The following is a 23,617-nucleotide window of genomic DNA, read 5'->3' as shown; positions in this document are numbered from 1 at the left end:
GGCTTGGCCTGTCTAGCAAGGGCCATGGGAGGCTGGGGCCTCCCTGCAGACGGCAGGCTGAGTCAGCGAGCGCACACGTGCGCAGTGTCTTGGTGTGGCCTCTCTAGAATTTTCCAGAAGAAATATTTCATCTTCTCTTTTGGCTGTAAACCAGATAGACATCTGGCTCAGAAGACTGTCGTGTTCAAGTTCAGGATGGAAGCCCTGGTTTCTACAGCAGCACAGAATGCAGGTTTTCCCTGATTTATTCTCCCCTCCGTGGTGGAAACTGGGACAGACTGGTCGGCACACAGGATAGGCAGGGAGTCTCAGGAGTTAGTGACTAAGATGCTTCCTGACCAAAAGCCCCGCCCTGAGCGTCTCTGCTGCTCCGTGCACGTCGGGCCTCTGCGGACTGGGCTCACGGCGCAGAAGGACGTGCCGACACGCGGTCTGGAAACCACATGGCTGGGAGTGACTCCACCTGGGCTTCCTGGGGCCCCGGGGACTTCTGCTCCTGGATGGCAGAGATTCTATTTGAGTTCACGTCAGCCCATGCCTTGCACAAAGAGGAAGAGAGAAACTCGCGAAAACCCTGTGTTGGAGGCGACATGAGAAACTTAAAAGTGGTGAACGGAAGGGAATCTGGATCCGGAAACCAAGCCACTGATGTGCAATTTGCCCAGAGGAGATGCCCAGCCAGGCTTTGGCCAGGAGAACACAGCCTGTCCCTCACACCTGAGGAAGTGGTGTGTTCGTTTAAGGGGTACGTGGTGGCACAAACAGGCCGCGACTGCAGGAGGGGTCACTTTACACAGAGAGGGGAGTGTGGGCGAGTTTACACCCTCCCCGCGCAGACCCTGCAGGAGGCACCGTGCGGACACACGCTGAGAAGGAAGACCCGTGTGTTTGGGACGGTGACCGAGCACGAGTGCGGCTGGCAGGGCTCTGCTTCTCCCCAGGCTTCCAGACGCTCTTCTTTCTCAGAGTTTCCCTGAGGCACAACTGAGACACAAGGAAACGCACATCCCGATGTGCACTGTGTGGCGAGTGCGGACACGTTAACCCTTGGCAGCATCGCCACAGCCAGGTGAGAGACATCCAACGCCTCCAGAAGCTTCTCTGAGTCCTCCTGCTCTTTCTGTTGTGTGTGCAGGTGTGTGGGGGGGTAAGAACACAACATAAGCTCCACCCTCCTGTCCAAGGAACGCCCTCCTGTCGGGCACAAGGCTGGCGGCAGCCGTCTGGAGCTCTGCTCGCAGCAGACCTCATGCCCTTTGAGCAACTCCCCCTTCCCGCCCCCCAGCCCGGCCGCCGCTGTCTCAGTCTCCGCTTCTAGGAGTCTGACTATTTGAGACATTCAGATGAGGGGAACTGGGCAGCCCCCATCCTTCTGCGACTGGCCTGTTACACTTGGCATAATGTCCTCTAGGCTTATCCATGTCATTGAAAATGGCAGGATTTCTCCCTTTTTTTTTTAAGGCTGAATCATATTCTAACTTATTTCAAGATACGGGTCATTTCCATATCTTGGTTATTGTGAGCAACAGTGCAAGGGACATTGGTTTGAGTTCTCGATAAATACCCAGAAGTGGGATTGCTAACATACTGAAGTATAAAAACTTGAAAGCTTTTCCTCTGAGATCAGGAACAAGGCAGGGATGCCCAATGTCACCACTTCTATTCAACACAGTACCGAAGGCCTCTCCAGGTAAACTGAGCAACAGAAAGAGTTAAAAGGAGTCTAAATCAGAAAGAAGAAGCAAAACAATCTGTATTTGAAGATGACATGACCCTACGTTTAGAACCCCCCCAAAGACTCCACAAAAATTATTAGACACAATAAGCAAATTCAGTAAAATTCTAGGACACATAATCATCATACAAAAACCAGTCACATTTCTACAAACATCGAACCATCTGAAAAGGAAATTAAGAAAGCAATCCTATTTACGATAACATCAAAAGGAATAAAATATTTACAAATAAACTTAACCAGGAAGTGAAAGACTTGTACACTCAAAACTACAGGACACTGATGTAGGAAACTAAAGGGGAGAGAAACAGACGGAAAAACATCCCATGTTCACAGATAGAAAGACTTAATATCACTAAAATGTCCAAGCCCAAAGCAATCTGCAGAGTCAGTGCTACCTCCATCAAAATCTCAACGGTGTTTGTTTTTTTATAGAAATTAAAAAAAAATCATAAAATTCACATGGAACAACAAAAAACCCCAAACAACCAAATCAACTTTGAGAAAAATGAACAAGCTGGAGGAATCAAACTTCCCGATTTCAAAATACATGACAAAGCTACAGTAATTAAAACAGAGTGGCGCTGGCATAAAGACAGACACACAGACCAATGTGACAGAATAGAGAGCCCAGAATGAAGCTCACGCACATACAGTTGACAGGTCTTTGAGAAGGTCCCCAGGAATATACAATAGGTGAAGGACAGTCTTCAGCCAGCGGTGCTGGAAGCACCAGACACCCCTGTGAACAAGAATGAAGTCGAACACTTATTGGAACCAAAAGCACAGGTTACAAAAGTAAAAATACACAAGTGGGACCACATCAAACTAAAAAGCTTCCGCACAGCAGAGGAAACCATCAGCAAAATGAAAAGGCAGCCTACATAATGGGGAAAAGGACTCACAAACTACATATTTGAGAAGGGATTAAGTTCCAAAATATATAAGAACCTCCTACAATTCAACAGCAAAAACCAAATAACTAATTAAAATCTGGCAAACGACTTGAACAGACATTTCTCCAAGGAAGATATACAAATGGCCGACATGTATATGAAAAACTGCTCAAAATCACTAGCTACCAGCAGATCAAAGTTCAGTGAGACGCCACCGCACGCCTATTAGAATGGCTACTTGAAAAAAGAAATCAGGAAGTGTCGGTGAAGGTGTGGAGTGAAGGGAACCCTGGAGCACTGCTGGTGGGGGGGATGTAAAACGGTGCAGCCCCTGTGGAGAGCAGTCTGGAGATTCCTCAAAAAACAGAGCTGCTAACATTTTGCTCAGTGTTTCGGGAAGAAGGTGTGAGCTCTGGGAGGCAGTCTGCTGTCCTGGGAAAGGTCAGGCTCCAGTTCTCCTTTTGCTATATTCTGCATCACTTAAGGACCTGGTTTTCCCTTCTTGCAAAACAGGAATAAGAGCATCTACCTCACTGAGTCACTGTGAGGGTTTAATGAGATTTCCATGAAAACATTCAGTTCTTTCTTCCTTCTTTGGAGAGTCACTTGTACAGTCAAATCCTCAGCCCGTGAGCCACATCAGAGAACACCCAGCACCGCGGGCCCATCTGGGAACGGACCGGGAGGGTCACGTGGAAATCAGAGTGCCGGCGGGCGGAGGGAAGAGCTGGGGGGAGGAGGGGCTCAGCCGGGACGTGTCAGCCCGGAGGAAGGAGTCACTGCGCACCCAGAGGCCACCCTCGCCCTCCGCCTCTGACAGCACTGATCTAAACCAAGACAGACGTCCCGCGGGCGTCTCCTGCCCCTGCGCCCGGCTAGTGCCCCCCCGGCTGCCCCACTGCTGTCCGGACCCTCCGTCCAGGGGCTTACTGACCAACCTCAAGGGGCGACAGTGTGGACTTCCTACAAACTGCTACAATGTACACCTCAGGGGCCACTAATTAGTAACAAAAGATGGCTTTGACAAGTTGCAAAGGGTTCCTTGCCCAGACTAAAGGGGAGATGCTGCTTCGCTGTGAAAAACTGTAAACACGTCTTCTCCGTGTCCTGCCAAACATATTTTTTTTCATGCTATCTTCACTTGGACAGACAGACTTGTGATCTACGGGAAGCTATGTTATGTTTCATTAGATGAATGGCTCTCGGTACCCAGCTAGTGACATGGGATCCCTAGGCAGGGACAATGCTGGAGGTGTCTTCAAAGATAGAAAGAGAGACTGGGGAGCATTAAGGAAGCCACGCACTCCTCGGTGTTTTCTGTCCGAATGTGTATGGTCACGAGCCTGGTTCTGACAGCGGAGGACCCTTTACCTCGGCCAGCAGTGACCTTGGCAGCTCAGCTGTGCTACTGAAACACTTCAGGGTGGAATTTGTTTTTCTTCACTGAACTTTAAGCAGAAATTCAAGTGCCAAGTCTCTGAAGCCGAGTGGCGCTATTAAGAGATAATTACTAATTATGCTAATTTGAGAAGTAGCTGCCTGCTCCTTCCCCGGTCACCTCGCGCGCGCCCTCCGGAGAGCGCCGTCCCGCCCAGGCGTTTGCCGGAGGACAGCGCGTCCTGAGCATCCCTGCTGCCTCTGCTCGTGCAACTGCCGAACGAGCTCCCCTTTCCACGAAAATAACTGAGAAAGCGGCTCCTCTGCCCGTGTTATTGTAGATTTACACGTGTAGCTCCCACCTCCGTGAGGAACAGAAGGAGCCGTGGCTCTGACGTTTTGGGGTGACTGCAGATGGCAGTGGACGTCTTGCAGCCGCCGAGGGTTTAATACAGCTCAGAGCTGTGCTTTCGCACCTCCAAAACCCTTCTGGTAAGAAATGAAAACTTCGAGGCAGTCTCATCCATTCACGTTACAGACGTTTGGTTTTGGATTTCCCAGGATTCTCGAACTGCCCAAGATTTTGGGGATGCAAAATACACCCTTTACAAAAACAAATTTCCAAATTATGTATGCCTAAAATCCAGTAAGAAAATTCCCAGAACAGTAATGTTATAAACTGTGTTGAAAGCAGATGTCTGGAATTCCTACCCGTAAGTTCCTCCCGGACAGAGCCCACGCTGACTGCCGGCTGGTTCTTTGCACAGCCCGACACACAACAGGTGCTCAAAACTGTTGCTTTATGCAATCTGGCCATTTTCCAAGCAGAAATACAACCGTTTTCATTTTGTACAAATTAATACGTTTGGAAGGAATTCACATAGCTCTTATATAAGCAAAAATTACATATGTTTGATGGATTCTGCTTTATACAAAGGTAAGAAATCACCAGGTGTATTATATTATTCATTCCTTTCCTTTCTTTTTCTCTGCAAATGTTTTGCACGAAGGGAAAGGGATGGGCGTGGAAAAGCACTTCACAGAAGTGCACCGTGTGCTCCCTGCCTGTGGAGCCGGTGGCCGCCTGTGGGGTGTGACGTCTCCCCTTCACCCTTCCCAGAAACTTCTCTCTCCGTCTTGCTGCTGCTGACCAAAACCACCATCACACTACGTGTTCCACAAAAACCGCTTTCCTGCGAACACGCAAGCTCCTTCATTGTAACATTTTTCACTTGTACTTTTTTCGTTTATACCTCCCTGTGAGAGTCTATCAAATCATTGCCAAAGCCAACTAGGTGACATCAGAGTTTTAAAAGTGACCGTCAGAGGAAAATGTGTAGCTGGGAGGAGACAAGTGGGAGTCTGGTATGGCCATGAGAACTCAGACTGGAGACACTGGGCACCTGGGAGGAGGACGCACCTGGACAGGTGGGCTGGCGACTCGGGCGATGGGCAGAGTCGGCACGGGCTGGTCTGCTTCGTAAACACTTCAAGCGGAACAGCACAGAGTCCCGGGGAAACACTGTGTCCTGATGGCACTCGCCTTACCTGCAGATCCGTCCTGGCCGCGTGCGGAGTTAGGGAAGAGAATTGCATCAGGCCACACTGAGCTCGGGGTTTCTGCAGTTTGATGAGCAGGAGGCTGGGGGCAGAGCTTGGTGAAGGAACAGGGTGCTTAGAAGTGATAAACATAAACACAGAAATGCAAATCGCACGTGTGTGTAAATGTGCACAGCAGGTCTGCCCTACAAGGGTTTTTCTAGAAGGTTTCTAGCTGGTTTCAAAGATCATTTTTAAGGCCCCCCAATATCTTTTATTTGGCAAAAAAAAAAAAAAAAAATGAGAATTCAGCATTTCAGGTGAGGTGCGACGAGAAGAGTTTGTAGGCGAGCGTCTCCTGTGCGGGAGTCTGTCAGCAAGGTGTGGACCAGAGCTCGGAGTCCGGGCAGCACTGAACACCCTGTTGGGAAGGCCTGTGCTGCAGACCTCAGGCGGAACAGGAGGGAGGTGGCCGGCATGCTCTCGTCCCTTTCCAGCGGGCCATCCATGTGCTCTCATTACTCGCTTCCCGGAGGAGACGGAGGACGCCAGTGGGGAAGCGGGATCGCAGCCCCCTGTGAAAGGGGCTCACTGCAGGCCCACGCCAGGGCCCAGCGCCAGGGCCCAGGGCTCGGTCAGCCGGTGGTTTGCTAACTGTGGTTCCTAGACTAAGACCGGTTCACAAACCCGAGCTCTTTCTTTTGCGTAAGGAGATCCACGTGATTTCAATTTAAAGATGTTCCATTTTTTAAAAAAGTACTTGACTGGATGTGGTGGAACGGTCTGTGTGAGGGAAATTTAAGAGAAGGACAGTCCTCCTTAGGCCAGAATGGTAGTTTAAAAAAAATGAACATTTAGCCAGTTTCCAGATACAGCTGGAGGCCAGGACCTGACAGCAGGGGACGTCAGGGTCCGGGTCAGCTTGCTCTGGGAGGAGGGTCACACGATTCAGACTGAGTTTACAGCCGACCCCGCAGCGCGCCTCCATCAATGCGGAGCAAGCCCCTCACCTGGAAGCAGGTGCGAGGGGCGAGCAGGCCGAGGCACCGCATCTCAGGCACATCTCTGGTCCTCGTTCATGTGCTAAGACCCAAGGGGGAGATGACTCACCCAGTGAGCGTCTCCAGTCGGCGGGAGCCCCTGCTGCTGGGGTCAGTGCTGCCCCCTGGGGGCTGCCTCCTGGCCAGGGCTTTTAGGGTCCGCACGTGTGCCCAGAACGTGATACGGCATCCTTGACATTCAGCCTTGCATGGTGAAGACGAGGTCTGGGTCCTTACCTGCTTCTTACATTTTTAACTTCAATCTCCCGAGTTGCTTTTACTCTGCCAGGTACTCCTACCAGAGGAAGAGTCATGCCTGCCTTTCTGGTCCTGAGGCCTCCGGGCAGCCTGGACCACAGAACGTCACTTGGGCGCACGTCTTAGAGCCGGTTCTGCCTGGACAGTCTGTCAGAACTGGCTACTTAAAACACCAGACGCTCCAGTGAAACCGAAATGAGGTCTTCAACAACCGCGATAAACCGCGATACCAAGTTGTTACATCATACAGCCTAATTTTTTTCTTCCTGTGGTTTGACTGCTTTTACTGCAAAAGAAGAAGTCTCTAACTCTTTTACTTTTTGTCTTGGCTACCAGGAAGCTCAGAGCTTTGTCCAGAGCTCAGCTGCAGTAGTCATACTGTCTCTCAAGACTTTTCAGCCTGAAAGTGTATTTTCATCTGTGAAGGTCCACTGAACCTGTCTTTTATGGTGACTGACTGTATAATATTGTCTTTAAAAGTAAGCAGTAAGCAGGGTTTAAGAATAAAATAAAAGCTACTAGTAAATATTTAGCATCTTTTACTTTTGAATAATAGATTTTGATTGGTTGAGAAACTTTCAAGGTTATTTCATACTAAATGTAATAACGTATTTCTTTTAAAATTGTGGATGAAAATGGACTCCAAAGATCCAGGAAATGTAGGAATGTTTAAGTATCTTGATGCTGAAATTAATTGTCTCCTAACCCCTGCTGAGCAGGAGTACAACAATGAAGCTGGAGGCAACCTGGCCCATGACTCCACAGCTGCTTCTCACGGACGGTGCTCCATTTCTGCTTCGCTCTATTATTTTTAAAAGGTCCTGAAAAGAAAATAATATGCTAGTTCTTATTTATAAGCTATTGAAACAAAACCCATTCATTTTATGCAAGAAGAGCATTTATTAGATGTGTAGAGTGGATCCGAGACTGGACGGGCCGGGGGCTGAGATAACGAGGAAGGTTCCAAGCTGGGTGGGGGGACAGTGGGCCCCTCCATCACTGCTGCCTCCCTCCTCCTCCGGCTGCTGGGCCAGGCTCTGGACGCCGTCCTGGACAATCACATTGGTCAGCGGCCAATTCTGCTTTGCAGAAGGTGCCCCAAGTCCTTGGTTCTGGGCTCCGAGTCACATCCCAGCGCTCAGGCTCCAGACACAAGGCACCGGCCGCGCTGGCTTACCGCGTCAGGAAGGTGACTTCTGCTCAGAGTAAGGACAGTAACCCTGAATCTGGGCAGCTACGTCCAGCACGGCTGGTGACAGTAATAAAGGTGTTACAGGGCCTAAGAAATGGGCGGTTCTTAGGAAGAAAACAGAAGCTTTAGACAGATTCAAGATCATAAACAGTCCACTCAGCAGCAGAGTCTGTGAAGACGTTCAACGCGTTCAATCACTTGGACGCCCCCTAAGCTGCAGGCCACCAAGCGCTGGTGCGAAGCGAGGCAGTGATGCTTGTCTCCCAAAGGTTTTAAGGCTGAAGTAAGTTTAGAAAACACTACATGCTTCTCTTCACCTGGGGCAGTCTCAAAAGATGCACTGGACTCTGTGGAGACTCCCAGCAAAGCAACTGCTGAATTTATGTACATCAGAATACCCCAAACTTAAAAAAAAAAAAAAGTCTTGCATGTTGTCTGGAACTTCACCTGGAAATTTTACTTTACTCCATTCTGCAGGAGCAGTGTCCTGCTATAAAAGCACTGGCCGACTTAACAGTCACACAGCTCTGAGTACTTATCTCTTACGGACACCACGGGTCTACTGGAAAGAATATTGTAATAACATGAAAAATTAAATGCTGTATTATACTTTAGTGAGAATTAGACAAATGTAAATCAGAAACGCCACACCCACAAACGTACAGGTGATTTGGTTCAGGAAAATACAGCAAAGGAGGGAGGGACGTCATGAGGGGGGTCCTCGAGTACTTAGTGGAGTAGTGATGCTCAGTATGGTTTCGTAAGCTACGGGGCGTGTGACTGATCAACCATTTAAATTGGGATGCTAATGGCACTGAAATGGGCATCAGGTCGAATCCGTCCCGAACGACAGGTGTGCCCACAGGCCGCCTGGACACACCATTACCCTCCTTAAGAGACAGTTGGCGAAGGCCTGATAGTCCGCTGAAAGCACATTTTGAGACAGCAACTAATGTAGCAGTGAGCTGAAAAAATGAGAAGTACAGCATTGAGAAGGAAGACAGGTAAGGAACAGTGAGTCGATGGTCATTTTCTGACTTGTGCGTGCCCGGTGTCTTGGCAACACCTGCTCAGTGTGGATGTTCCCACTTGCAAGGTTATCAGGAAGTTTAAAACATTCATTGTTTTTCCTTAAATAAGTCTACACTAAATATCATGCATTTGATCTTTCCATTGATTCAATAAAAGTGATTCCAAACAGAAATAGACTCATAGACATAGAATACAAACTTGCGGTTGCCAAGGGGGCGGGGGGTGGGAAGGGATAGACGGGATTTCAAAATTGTAGAACAGATAAACAAGACTATACTGTATAGCACAGGGAAATATACACAAGATCTTATGGTAGCTCACAGAGAAAAAAATGTCTCAGTGAATATATATATGTTCATGTATAACTGAAAAATTGTGCTCTACACTGGAATTTGATACAACATTGTAAAATGATTATAAATCAATAAAAAATTTAAAAAAAAGTGATTCCAAAATTACAAAGCCATTGTGAAACTTGATAAGAAATACAATGAACATACCTGAAGGGAAAACCAGTGCTCGTCTGAATGAAATGCAGGGTGATGCTAATGACCGAATCTCAGTTTTAAGCTCAAGACTCCTGCCTTCCTCGGCTGGAGGGGCCTTGGGGTCGAGACTGACCGGAACAGGGTAACTGATACATCACCATTCAACTTGCGTAAAGAAGTCAAGTCACTTAAAAAATCAGGCGGCCCAGGGAAAGAAACAAACCAAAACACTGCAAGAGATCAAAGGTTACTGTGTTTTAAGCGTTCATGCCGATGTAAAAGAATTCAGAAAGAACAAGTATTGAAAATAAACTTTAAAGCCATAAGCCCATTATGAGAGCACTTTCTAAACTGGCATGCTTTACTCTGAGAGATTATATTTACACTAAGCGACTTGGCTGTTCTGTTTCTGTACTTGTGCAAGGCACACGGGTGCACCCACACTCACACTCTCACACACACACACACACTCGAAGACACTCAGGTAAGGGGCAACTCCTACTGTGAGTGAGGTGAGAGCTGGAAGACACTGCTACAAACGGAGTTTTAGGCGTTGTTCCTGCGTCAGCAGGGAAGTCCACAGAAGCCCATTGGAGCCGCGAACACCGACCGCCACCTGCGACCCGAGTCCCAGGTATGAGCTGCACCAGACCGGCTCCGGGTCCCTTCCCTTCCGTCTGCAGGGGTGCCACCTGTGTTTCCACCCCTCCTCAGCTCCTCCCGAGGCCCCACCAGGGTCTCCGACAGCCCCACAGAATGAGCGGGGAGGGTCTAAAGAAATCTGCTCGGGCCACTCTCCTCTCCAGTTCATGGCATGAAGCGGCCTCCCACTCTTACCTCTGGAGAAAAGGGAAGACTTCCAGGCCCACTATAAACACAGTGTCACCCAGAACGGGTGACTTGTTTACAAAGGAATTTTAAAAGCCCGGGAGTCTACCTGTGTGTTTCTGTAAAATGGTTTTATAAATAAGATATTGAACAGATGGGAAGAGCAATTTTAGTCTGTGCCCAGTTGCAAATATTCCCTTTCTGTTAATTTCCCTTTGTTATGTCCTGGGAACAGTCTGTTTACTCATGAGGGTCTCTGTTATTTAACTGTTCTGTTTCAAAGTTGGCACTTCCAGGGTCAGGCATCATATGCTGCGTTCAGATGTCCTGTGTGACTCTTCTCTCCCCAAGCTTGCTTTGCAATCCACTTTTCATGCGTTTACTCAGTGCATTTGAAATGGAACCTACATGTTTACCTGCGGCTTTAAGTTGATTGTGACTTTGTATCACCAGCCCAGACTCTGAGCTGGTTTAATCTGGGAAACTGGAACATTAAACTCATCCTTTATGCAGGAAAGTGGGTGAAACCTGTCCTGTACACAAACACACATGCAAGGTAGGACAGAACGTTCTCATTTTAAATCCAGATGCACAGTAACCAAAAGGGTATTTAAATACAATGAGGGCCTTTTATAGCATTCAGATTTAGTTCCAGGGCTTCACTGAATGGAGAGCAGTCTTCATTTTCGCTGCAAAATATTAACTACACTGAGTGTCATAATAAGCCATGTGCTCGTCTGGGTACACACGTCATGTGCACTGTGCATGCAGAGGCTGTGTATGAACAGCACATAGGCTATTTTTGTATCTGATTTTTAAAAACAGAATTTAAAATTTCCTCACCTCCAATATCAACATATTAATTCATTGCAGTTCTTGAACATTTTTATTTTGTGCAAGAACTAGCATTTATTTTGGAGTGAATACGTATTAATAGCTGTCGTCTGAACAATGAAGACGCCGTGTCCAAGTTGGTCGCACCGTCTGAGAGTTCCTTTAGCCTTCAGATCAGCCTGAAGAGGCTCCTTCAGCAAACGAAGGCCCCGCATACATGTGTACTTACACATATGCAAATACATCTACACACACACACACACACACATACACGTTACAACGTCACGAGCTGCTTTTGTGCCGTTCAGCGTCTTTCTTGTCTTTATGAAGACAGGAAGCGCAGAACCTTGGGGTTCCCCCGTTTCACGGCTCCATGCCACGGCGTTTTGGGCACTGGTGACAATCCTGAGACTCCGTGTCCACAGGGCCCCTGAGTGGCAGTGAGCCCCTCCTGTCGCCTCACCCTCGGGGTCCCCTCCTTCCCACGACGTGCACTCACGGGATGGCTCTCGGCACCTACGCGCTCAGTTCCACACCCAGGAGCACCTGACTCTAACCCAGTGCCCAGCTTTAGGGAGTGGCCACCTAGCTCTTTGCATCGCTGTCTCATCCAGAAACACAGAGAGAGGGCCCTCAGCTGACGAGCCCCGAGGTTCCCCTTTACCCCCAACAGGAAACACAGGGCCGACCCTGCTCCCTAGGACAGAGAGCCCTCAGCGGGGCATGGGCGTGGCCTCGGCCCTCTCGCTCAGAGTCACGAGAGTTCACACCACCTTTAACTACAAACGGGGTCTTCAGAGGGGCTGGAAAGGAGGAGACCAAAGGCAGAAGACCATCAGTCCACGGAGGTTCACAGCACCACGTCAGAGGGCATCGCTCACAACAAATAATCAAGAAGAAAAAATACGGACGTTATTGAATCAAAGCTGGTGTTAGTCCAGCTCTACTAGTACTTCTCATCCTCGAGAGATTTCGGGGTTCCTCTGCTAGAGATACTACAGTGAGGAAATGGAACATGAATTTTCCAGCCTGACTGAGGTAGAGATGACGTTTCTGGAGAGAGGCCTCTGATACAGGGCAATATGCTTCGGTTTCAGGGAACTTCTCTAAAGGTGAACAGACAGTGCTCTTCTGTGTGCCCCCAGATTCTTACATTGAAGCCCCAACTCCCAGTCCCTCAGAACGTGTCTGTGTTTGGAAACGTGGTTCTACAGAGGTGATGAAGGTAAAATGAGGTCACTAGGGAGGGTCCTGACCCCACAGGACTGGTGTCCTTAGAAGAACAGGCGATCAGGACACAGACACGCACAGAGGGGAGACCAGGTGGGGACGCGGGGACAGAGGCCTCGGGAGAAACCGGCCCTGCGACACCCGGGGCTCCCTCTCCAGCCTCCGGGACTGGGAGGGAACACAGCGCTGCTGTGGTGTTTGTCAGAGCGCCAGGCTGACCAGCATACGGTCTCTCCACACTTCCGTGCACAGTTACCTTAGACTGACAAGTACAAAAAGACCCCTCGGCTCTAAATTTTATCTTAAAAGTTCATTACAGGTCACCGAGGAACGACAGACGTTTTGGTACTTGCTGTGTACACGTGTGTATTTATGCCCACATGTATGCACCTGAAATGCATGTGAAACACATGTCCCTCTCACAGTCTTACGTTTCAAACGCCGTTCCTCTTTTGCAGATAAGGCGATGGTGCAGCAGAGAAAAATTCCTGGGGTAGAACAGGGAAGTCGCTCATTTATTGAGCGACTCGTTTTTGGTTCTTATCGTCAGGGCCAAACGGGCAGTGGCTGATTACACTTGACTCATCAACACAGCTGCTGCAAGCCCATGAGCAGAGTCTCAGCTAAACGACTCTTTCAGGGTTTGTCCTCCCTGGTGTTTTGTTAACCTCTTGGGTGAGGCCAACGTTCTGTAGAACAGACACATCCCGCCCCGTGACTGCTAGCTCATGGACTTCGCCTGTGGTGTGGGCAAACTCAGCCTCCCCGCTCCTGGACCAGGGGGTCCAGGGACCTCACACAGGCCGCGTCACGCTGCCTGTTCCTAGTTACTTTATCAAGCGTGGGGGGCTTGCTCCTGCTATGAACCCAGAGTAGAAGGCCATTCCTTCTCGCAGAACTACAGCGGGATAAGTCACTTAACGTTGCTCCCAAGTTGGAGAGAAGATCACGGACCAGGAAGAGGACGGCCTTCCTGGGGCAACACCAAGAGGGAACTCCAGAGGGGGACACTTGCTGGAGTTGCAGGAGGTAACGTCTCTGCTTCGGATGTGAACTCTGGGTATTTTCAGACGCAGAGGTGGCTTCTGATACCAGTGATGAGAACCCCACACAAGGAAACAATATTTCAGGGTAGACAGACACAGTGGAGGGCCAGCTCAGCCTGACCTCCAGGAGCAGGAAAGTCCAGGCGAGTCCAGAGGGAAGACAGGTTCCTTGACCCCCTTGGATTAAGGGTGAAGCAGGTTTCAGTGAAGAGGCACGAATGCTAATACAAGATTTCTGCTGTGTATCATTTACAATCCATTTTGCACAAATGTATACAAATGGGATGTAGCATTAAACCCTTTGTATGATTTCAGTTTTATCAATTTGCATTTTTAGTTTTTCCCTGATGTGCAAGTTTGAAAACATCCCTAAGTGTCATCACCGAGAGAGACTGAGCCCGACGCACGGCAGCCGGAGCGGGCAGACCACGCAGGCCCTGCGCCCAGAGCTCTGCCTCCCGGTGACTGACGTGTGTGAGATGGAGACGGAGGACACGGCCGGGGGAGGGACAGGTCTCTCCAAGGTCATCTAATAGGTAAAACATAAGAAAGACCAGGAACAGGGGACAGGCTCAGCGCCGCGTCTTTGTCACGACGAGTCCCGCGACCACAGAGCTAAGCGATGAGGTGGTGGGTGCAGCCCCGTGGCTGCTAGGACCTCCAGGCGGAGGGGCCGCCCTTGGCCAAGGAGGAGGCCGAGGCATGTCACGAGGCAGGCTCCTGGTTTCCGAGTTTGCCGGGCCCGGTGCGAGGCCTCTGTGCTGCACAGACGGGCCGATGCTCGCCCTCAGCAGGGGACAGAGGGGGACTTCTGCGACCCGAGACGCAGGACGCAGCTGTCTGTGGGTGGTCTCGGAGGAGTCCAGGCACGGGCTGCAGGCGTGGGAGGACAGACGTGCCCCCGCGAGGCTGGCCGCGATGGGCCTCTGTGCCCAAGCTGGGGGCACGGGAGGGGTGCCAGGCTTGTGGACACGAACCTCTGGAATTTGTTTGGTCTGAGGTCCCATGTCACTCCACCACAACAGTGTCCGTGAGCACACAGCACGGCTGGTTTGGCCAACACCTGGTGTGTCTTGCCAGCCTTCTGAAAGGGGGTTTGTGAGATACCTCTGCAGCACAGACTCCGGGAAGCTGGGACCACAATGAGCCGCAGCTTCCGGCTCTCTTAGAACGTCTTCTGGAGCTTCTGCGACTTAAATCCTGCCATTTAGCCAGTGGCTGACACATAAAGCTGTCCATAAATGTTTGCTGAATGAATAAATTCAAATTTACATAGCAATGACTTATAAATAAGTCAGTCGGTGCCCTTTATACATTTTTGGTCTAAATCTGATAATTAACTCTGCAGGCACCACTCATTGATGGGGGACCGTGAGAGAGCCTGTGCACTAACTTCTGGAAACACAGCGAGCACACCTGGCCCCCCCCTGGAGAAACCACCAGGCATGCAGCCCCACAGCCTCCAGTCAGACCTGCAGACGGCTCCACAAAACCAGCGTGGGAGAGGCCCCCTTCCCGAGCGGTCGTCACCCCCAAGGGGGCCCCTGAGACCATCCCACTCACAGGCCCCCCCCAGTGTTTGTCCCCTGTGTAAACTGCAGCAGCGCATGCGATCACACCCAGTCTCTTTTACTAGGTTCTGACTATTTTTTTGCACAACCCTTATTTCAAAAATGAAATCAGTTTTCTCAGCGGATTTTAATTGAGCAGCTACTATGTTTTGACACTGTGGAGAGAATGTAAATGCTCAAACCTAAAGGGGTTTGTATTTTACTGATTTAGTTTTGATATAAGAGGCTTCACCAAATGATAAAAGAAATACAACAGAAATTCAGTTTCGTAATATGTGTGATAATACTGTGCATTTAAACAAATTCCCATAGGGCCTCACGGCACTGGGGTCGTGGCGGGTCGTCTTTGTCTGATTTTACGTTTGTTTGTCTATATCCCCAAATCCAATATAAGCTCTGAGAGGATCCTGCCGACTTTTTTCCCTTGTGTCTTTTCAGTTCTGAGCTGTCACCCAGCCCCTGGTAGGAGCCCGAGGAGACCCAACTGCAAATGAGTGAGAGGTACTTACACACGTCAAACAAACCCCGTCTGAACTGACATACAGTGTTTAAGGCAAAGTGCAAACAGAGCAGATCTGGACCTCATGTGCCACACTTTTCAACAAAGCGCCCCTCCTGTTTCAGAAGATACAGAAAATAAGACGCAGGCAGAGGAACTCTGACCTGAGCAGAGGAAGGAGGAGGTTCGCAGGTTACTCCCTGCCCCCTCCCTCCCCTCTATTAAGACCCCTTCCTGCCGCCACAGTTTCTGTTTCTGTCTTACGTTACGGTGTAAGAGGACAGATTAATTTTTATTAGAGACAGAGACAAAAAGATTTATTTCACTTCATGGAATTTTAATTTTTTTAAATGATGTTTTCCTTAAATTGATATTTTCATCAATACTAAAAAGCATGATTATAAACCAAAGGGATTTTTTTCACCATCTCTCAAGGAGTTTCTGATCTCAGTTTAGTCAAGATTTTTTCTCTATACGTGATTTTTAAAATATTCATTTAAAAACGAGTATATATTAGACATCCATTGTTCCAGACAGCTGATGGAGAATCTTAATATTTCAGTATTCACTATTTCAATAAATACTTATATGTATTTCAAATCGTGAGTCTGTCATCTGTATATACGACATGCCTAGATTAAGAATCTCCAGAAAGTACAATTTTTAATGACTTGAATTCTATTCATTATCTACATGCAAAAGCCTAAATTATACTTTAACTTCTCTAAAATTAAAACACTCAAGTGGTAACAATTAAATTATATAAACGTTCCCATTGTTTAGATCTTAAAAAAACAGCCTCAGAGTCCTAAATACTCGCGAAGAAAGTGTTTCCCTGGGTTGCAAGCAGCGCTGAACAGACACCGCCCACAGCCCTGCCAGGCCTGGCGCGGGCCTGGGCCGACACAGGCACTGCCGCCAGGGCCACGTCAGACAGCGCGGCGCCTGCTCGCAGGCCACACCGTTCCAGGGCTGTCCACGTTAGTACTTCCCAGCGCTGCTGTCTCCGAGTGTTTACAAAGCTACTATTTACCCTAGGGACATGGCAATGATTTTTATTTCCAATTTACTTCTTCTTTAGAGAGAAAATTAGCAGCATGGATGCATTTGAATTTTTAAAATTTCTCCTTGAACCGTTACGTTTTGAATTAAAAAGTCACTTTCTGTTAGAGCCCGGATGGCCCTTTGCAGACTTTCACCCGCAGTATTAATATTTGGAGTTGAAATACAAATAAAATATCTCTATGTCTGTGGTTAAAGCAGGCCTTCCATGCTTTACTCACCTAAGGAGCAGTAAAAGGTATTCTCCTTAATGCTCTTTTGCTCAACACCAAATTTATAAGATATCTCTTCTAAACTGTACCTGACCGTGCCTGGGCCGCCCGCCACGTTTCGCAGAAAGGGAGCGTGCTTCCTTTAAGGACGCAGAGCGCCACCGCCATAAGCCAAACGCGGGGCAGCATCTGCTGCAGACAGGGATGAGCGAGCCCAGCCAGACCCGCGGGTGGGGGAGGTCAAAATCCATTCTGCTGACGTTTCTGTCATGTTTATTAAATTGGACTTTTCCAAAAGCAATTAAACTTTTAGGAAACACTGCATTAATTTCAAAGAAAGGGCATCTGTGCACTTCCGACGGACCTAGACTGGCAACATTGTTTTCCGATCCGTTATTGCTGTCCCAGGTGTCTGCTGCGAGCCACTGCCTCAGGATTCGCAAGTCCTGCTTCTCGTCTGTTTCTAACGGCAGGAAGGGTACGACTTGGGGGAGCATCTTTGACCGGGGACAGGCTCTAGCTCCGGAGAGCCGGGTCGCATCCTATTTTGGGGCCGTATTTGAGAAGTCAAGTGAGACATCCCAAAGTGACGAGGCAGCTCTTCCGGGTATCGGCAAGGGAAACAAGAATTAGAGATTTCATCTCAAATAAATGGAGCGGCAAAGATTAATTAAATCTATAAAATTCTCCAGAGCACATCCCGGTTGAGGTATTTAAAGGACCCCTCTATTGCGTGCGATCACCTGGAGGCCTGAGCTAACATCTGGGTGTAACAGTCACCTGCATCTAGCAGAGACCAGAGAAGAGGGTTCACTAATACGTTCTGAGCAATACTAGTTTCACTTACTATCCCAATGGCGAAACAGCAACCGAAGCCTTGCTCTCTTTGGTGACTACGTTCCCTGTGGGCACTGTTCTAAAAGCCTTCGAGGAATGCCTTTACTCAGAGTTTTGCCAAGTTGAACAGGTAACTGCACTGTAAATGACAGCTGTCCTGTCCCACCTTTTGTCTACACCGCCAGCTCCTCTCCCGAGTCATGGGGGGTTTGACCCTGGCAGGTGTGGACACGAGCTGCAACTTTTCAGCCTGAGACCAGCGACTGTGAGCGCTCACGCTGGGGCTTCGCTGGTGGGTACACAGACTCCCCTCTCTGCAGCGAAGCCACCCCTGGGGCCGCCTCCAGTCCTGTGATTCTGAGTGAACACAGCTTTAAAAGGGCTTTTAAAATTTCATCGCTTATGGATTCAGAAGAAACGGTCTTAAAATCTAAAAGTCACCTGAGCATTTGTATGTCTCTTCCATCTTAAACATGAATGCTACTTTTCATCATTATAAACGCTCCGTTTATTGGGCGCTATTTCTTAATCAAGCACAAAATGCCCTCTTTAGTACGAACACAAAACTTACATGACCTGCTAGCTATTTTTTGAAATTTAAAAAATTCCGGCGTTAACTGTTGATAATTTCCATAATTTAAACAGATGGCAGTGAACTTGTGTGTGTGTTTTATGACACAAAGGACACACTTATTAGCCACTTGCTTACCAGCTGTGTTCACTCCTCACCGGTAAGATAACAAAATGAAATTATTTTGCGGCCCTTCAGACTTCACTCCTGTAGCTGGAGTAAGAGGGAACTCAGGCACTCAGATTAACTCATTTCCAAATATTCATCGTTCTCCGGAAAAAGAGTCTGCTGTCTTTGTGAGTGGCCACGTTTGCTCTGGGGAAGATGACTGACATCTTAAAAAGCAAACACAGCCACTTCCAGGCTGCTGTTTCTCGGGTGCGGTTCCCCGGAAAATGGGTTCGCTCACAGATCTGCGGATGGAGATTTTGGGCTCGAAGGGCTGCATCTGCAGTGATGCTGCTTACACAAAACCAGGAAATCGGACGCAACAGCCCCCTGCCCCCGGTTCCTTTTAAATAAACAAGGAAATAAAATTTTAATCACCCAAGAGGGGTATTTGGAACCAAGGCAGTCACACGCGCGAGCACAAGAGTCCTCACATTTAAAGATTTCTAAGTGTGCCCTCCCCTTTCCGTCTCCTGAAGTCCCGCAGGAGCATATCAGATTCACGTGTCAATCAAGAATTAAGCAGATGTTTCCCCTCTTTTTGCAAGCAGTGTCCCTCTCTTTGATAATGATACATTCTGAAGGGAATTATAATATATTAATAGCTAGCAGTAAACAATGCTCTTTGCATAATCCAGTATTTAACAGCATGCACATCTGTATTTCAGTGCAGGGGCCATATAACTAAAAAGACAGGGGTTAATTCAGCCTCACTCGACTTCCAGAGACTCGGCCACACGAGGCGGGTCTCGCTGCACGCAGGCAGCCGGTCGCGGTGGGGCTTTTCCTTGGGATGTCCAAGCTCGTGGACGTGCCAACACACAGCAGTTTGAGTGTTTTGTGAAGGACAGCGTGCTTTTCATGTTTTACTTGGCATTCATCTTTTTTCTTTTTTCAGTGTAGGAATGCCATAATAAGTGCTTTTAAATCTTGCTTTCCACGTGAAAATTTATCCTTTTAGAAATCTTGTTTGCTAGTAATTAAGAGCCCCGTTTACTGATACAGCGTGCATCTAGAAATAGTTTTTTTAAATGATGAAGAGTGTAGAATTATTTTTGGTTTTAGGAATTGTTCAAAACTGTCTGTATTACAAAAACAGTGGCATTCATTTTCTAACATTTTAGAAAAAGAAGCAGGCAGACATAAAAAATGCTCTGATGTTTCAGCTGTCTTCACTGCGTGTATATGTATACATGTACACACATACAACAACAAACACTTACGGGTTTTAAATTGAACACGGAACGCTTTTGGAGCATAATCTGTCTCTCTGTGCCTCAAGAGAAGAAAAATGTGATTTCCTTGTTCTGCATTTCCTTGCGTAACGCTCTTCTGGGACAGCACTTCGGCAATAACCGAACCACCACTATTTAGCCATGGATACGTGAATCTCACATTTTTATTCTAAATTCAAGTTCACTCATCATATCTAATGCCCTCAAAGCAATCTCAAATTACTGCTATTACACGGGTCACCAGAAACCAGAGGTACTAATACAGATTTCAAAAAGAGGAAGGAAGAAAAAGCCCTGTGTGATTAGATGACGGCGAACAGTTTCATCAGTTTAATTTTATCACTAAATCCAGCCCTTCCTCTGGAGTCGTCGGCGAGCGAGCAGGCAGCCGGTGCGGAGGCTCGGCTGCGATGAGTGCAGGCGTGGAAGCCCCACCAGCCGGCCTGAGACCTGCCCGCTGCTCTGCGGCTGCAGGGGGCTCGGGGCCACGGGGCACATCTCTCTGCTCCGGCAGCTCCCCGCGGACCGCGCTTCCCAGCGAGCCCGCGCCTGCCGAGCTCCCGTCCACGAGCAGCGCTGTGCCCGGGCCAACTTTCCTCCGGCTTCGCCCCCCCACTCAGCGACCGCGCGCCTGCCTCCTCGCCACCCCCGGCTCACTTCTGTGGAGCCTGTGTCAGAGACTCCAGCATTCACCCTGATTGTCTGAAACTCTGTGTCCCTGATTTGCCTGGAAAAGATACCTGGAATTCAAGCATTAACTTAGTTTGCTGTCAACGCCTCAGAGAGAGCGGGGTGGTGTGCTGATGCGGAACTCAGCGGGCCCGACCTGCCGAGCGAGCGCGTGCTTCCACAGCGTCTAAGGCGGGCCCCAGCTCCGAGGCCCGTCCCCTCTGTCTTAATGACTGCCGCTGGCCGCCTAAAGCCCGGTCCTCCTGCTCACCTCTGGAACCAGCGGAATTTGTATCGGTTCCCAGTCCATTTCCTAACATGTTTCTGGTGACAGAGCAATCTTTTCCCCTTAGTTTCCAGAAACCTCATTTATTTTGTACATTTTGTATACTCATGGGTCAAATATTAAAAACGCTTTATTTACAAAATGCATTTCACAGCTTCTTCTAGGAAAACGACACTCACCAAAGAAAGACCAAGAGACACAAAACGGAACACGTGTACTACTTTAAAAATTGAAACTCCGCCTGTGAAGTCCCTCAAGCGTGTCACCGTGGAGGTAGCCAGCGGGCGACAGGCTAACTGATGGAACTGCAGGTGGTTCATCCTGAGACACGACACTGCGTGACGAACCTCCCTCTTGTGCTGCCTGCTCGAGCTGATGCTAATTTAAGAAGCCTTCGACCTTTTCCATTTTGTGTTAAAACACACATCTTTTACAAGATTCCGTCAGTTCCTTTGTAATGCAGGCAGGCACGACCACTCTGATGTGACCACGCGGCACACTTGGCCGTGCGCAGTTGCCTTGCAAGGGGTTACCCAGCACTGCGGAGGGAGGCGCACCCCCGGGCCTCTCCGAGAGGCCGAGCAGGGTGGGCATCCTGCGTGAGCGCCCAGTGCTGCTGGGACTTCCACAAAGTCTCCTGGTGACACAGAAGCAGAACAAACTGGCGGGTCTCCCGTGTGACACGGGGACGTGAACGTGCCTTAACCAAGTGTGAGAGAATTAGGTGGTAACCCTGCTCCTTTCACAGCTTTTTTTTAACTGCCTGTTTTCTCCCCCACAAAAGCCAAAATTGGACATTTCTTGTTTGCACAGGAAATGTAAGTCATTCCTAAGTCATTTCTAAGAGAAAGCCCCAACCAAAAACCAGCACACAGAGGAAACGCAGCAGCGGGCCGCACGAGGTCCTAACAAGCGAGCAGGAGGGCTGGTGGGCGGGGGCGTGCGCAGCCCATCCCTCCAGGTCTCTCTGAGAGGCGAACGCAGGTCTGGGCTAGTGAGTAATCTCCGTGACTAAGTTTTATTTTTATTTTTATTTTTTCAGACTTGTAAAGCTATAAACTACTCTGTGTGGTACAGTGACTAAAACATGCCTCCTGCAGGAAAAATTTCATTCCCGAGATGCTGGGCCATATGTCATCATAACGGGAGCATCAGAGCAATTCCACACTCACACGGCAGCCACAGTTCCGACTCCAGTGCCCACAGACTATTCTGACACTAAGAAGACACTGGTGAGAGTCACACGGAAGCCACTCTCAGAGCACAGAGAGCTCACAGCATTCCGGCCGACGGCTCTGAGAAACTAAGTTACCATGCGGCTTCAAGATGACCCTTGTTCATCAGAATAGGGGGAAACCCACACAGCACTGGCAAACAAGGTGGACACTAGAGCAATTGACCTAGTCACATATAAAAAGAACTCCCCGTGCTCATACTCAGTGGCTCTACCTAGCACTCAGCAGAGCCTCACTAAGATCCCTTAACAGCCATCAAAACACGTATGGGTTTAAAATTGTGACAAATAAAGAGTTTTAATATTGGATAAGTTTAAAAGCTGAGGTGATTCTATTCAATTACTTCTGTTAAGATTCATGAATATTAGAACATAATTTACAGTCACCATCGTCCTGGTAGAAGAGGAAAAAAAGCACCTGCAGTAACCAGGAATTCTGCATAAACTGATCCATTCCCAGGAAAGTGCAAATAAAGAGCTAAAGTGCCCCATAACTGCTATTCTCTTTTCATTTGATCACTTACACTTAATTGCTAACTTTTCCCTAAAAAAGTGGATATTTGGCAGTTAGATGTGACTTCTACCATGGTAAGCTGTCAGCAGATGCCCCAGGAAATTCCACCCCACAGATAAATGCAGGCGAAACAGGAATCAGTACACACACCCTCATCACCCTCCCCGCTTCAGGTTCTGGTATGAAAATTAAGAGACTTGGTGTACCCAAAATGAAGCACAGAAATATGTCATATAAATTTTTCAGTCGTTACGGTTTACAGCCAATGAAGTCTTCTTTCAGATTTCTTGTTTTTCTATCCAAAATTGAATGCCTTCTAACCTAGCACGACTGACTGACATTTAAAGGTACAAAAAATGAATTTGGAGAAAAGCACGAATATCCATTAGCTTATATTTTCTTCTTACAGGTTTTCTTTATTGTAAAATATTATTTCATACTTTTCAATTTTAAATATTTAAATATACTAAACCAAAAAATTAGAAAATGAACACTTAAAGTGTTTCCTTTTTATCTCTTTTAAAAGAGGTTAGTTATTAAATTCTGTGATTTTTTTTTTCCAATATCATTATCACTTTTTGTTAGCCTTATTTTTGGGCGACATCACAGATGTGTTTCAGAGTGAAATTCGCAGATAACAGAGCAGCCGCTGCTCATTCTAGCAGCTTGAGAGCTGACCTGGACTCACAGAATCATCCCCCGACCACCCCCGACCCCGACACGGAAGGCTCTGCAACCCGCCTGGGAAGTTGGCACCTTGCTTCCGGCCATCCCGACATGCAATCATAACCAGTGACTGTGTGGTACTGGCATTTATGTCTTCAAACCATACGTCTGGCTAATTTCTATTATCAGAAGAAGTCGAGAAGGACTCGGGGAGAAGAGGGGTCAGAAACGTGCCCTAGGCCACGGCAGAGATGAAGATTCTGGACGAGGACTTACGGCCCCAACCACACCCAGCACCGCACCCTGCGCTGGGGAAGCCGGACCGCCTGACACAGCTCAGGTCTGTCCTTCCAACTGTTCCTGACGGTTCCTTGGCCACTTAAAAAATACCAACACATTTCAAAGAACAAGAACTGAACTTTCTCCTGCAGACTCAGGACAAGGAGCTGCTGATCACAAGTCCCTCCCCGGGCAAGGGCCAGCGGCACTGGAGGAACCCTCCATCCTCCCGCGGGAGCACGCGGGCTGGGGCGGCACTCTGGGACCCGGCCGCGCTCACAGCAGCCCTGGTGTGGGAGCCTAGGGCTGGCGGGGGGAC

General features: G+C 48.5%; 1 protein-coding gene across 5 annotated transcripts in view; it reads right to left on the bottom strand.

The window, feature by feature from the left end:
• Positions 1-23,617, bottom strand: part of ADARB2 (adenosine deaminase RNA specific B2 (inactive)) — a 421,699-nt gene that overhangs the window by 270,335 nt on the left and 127,747 nt on the right. The gene's annotated exons all lie outside the window — the stretch shown is intronic.

This window comes from Camelus bactrianus, chromosome 35, assembly GCF_048773025.1.
Source record: "Camelus bactrianus isolate YW-2024 breed Bactrian camel chromosome 35, ASM4877302v1, whole genome shotgun sequence".
NCBI lineage: Eukaryota > Metazoa > Chordata > Mammalia > Artiodactyla > Camelidae > Camelus > Camelus bactrianus.
This window is presented reverse-complemented; position numbering and strand designations above follow the sequence as displayed.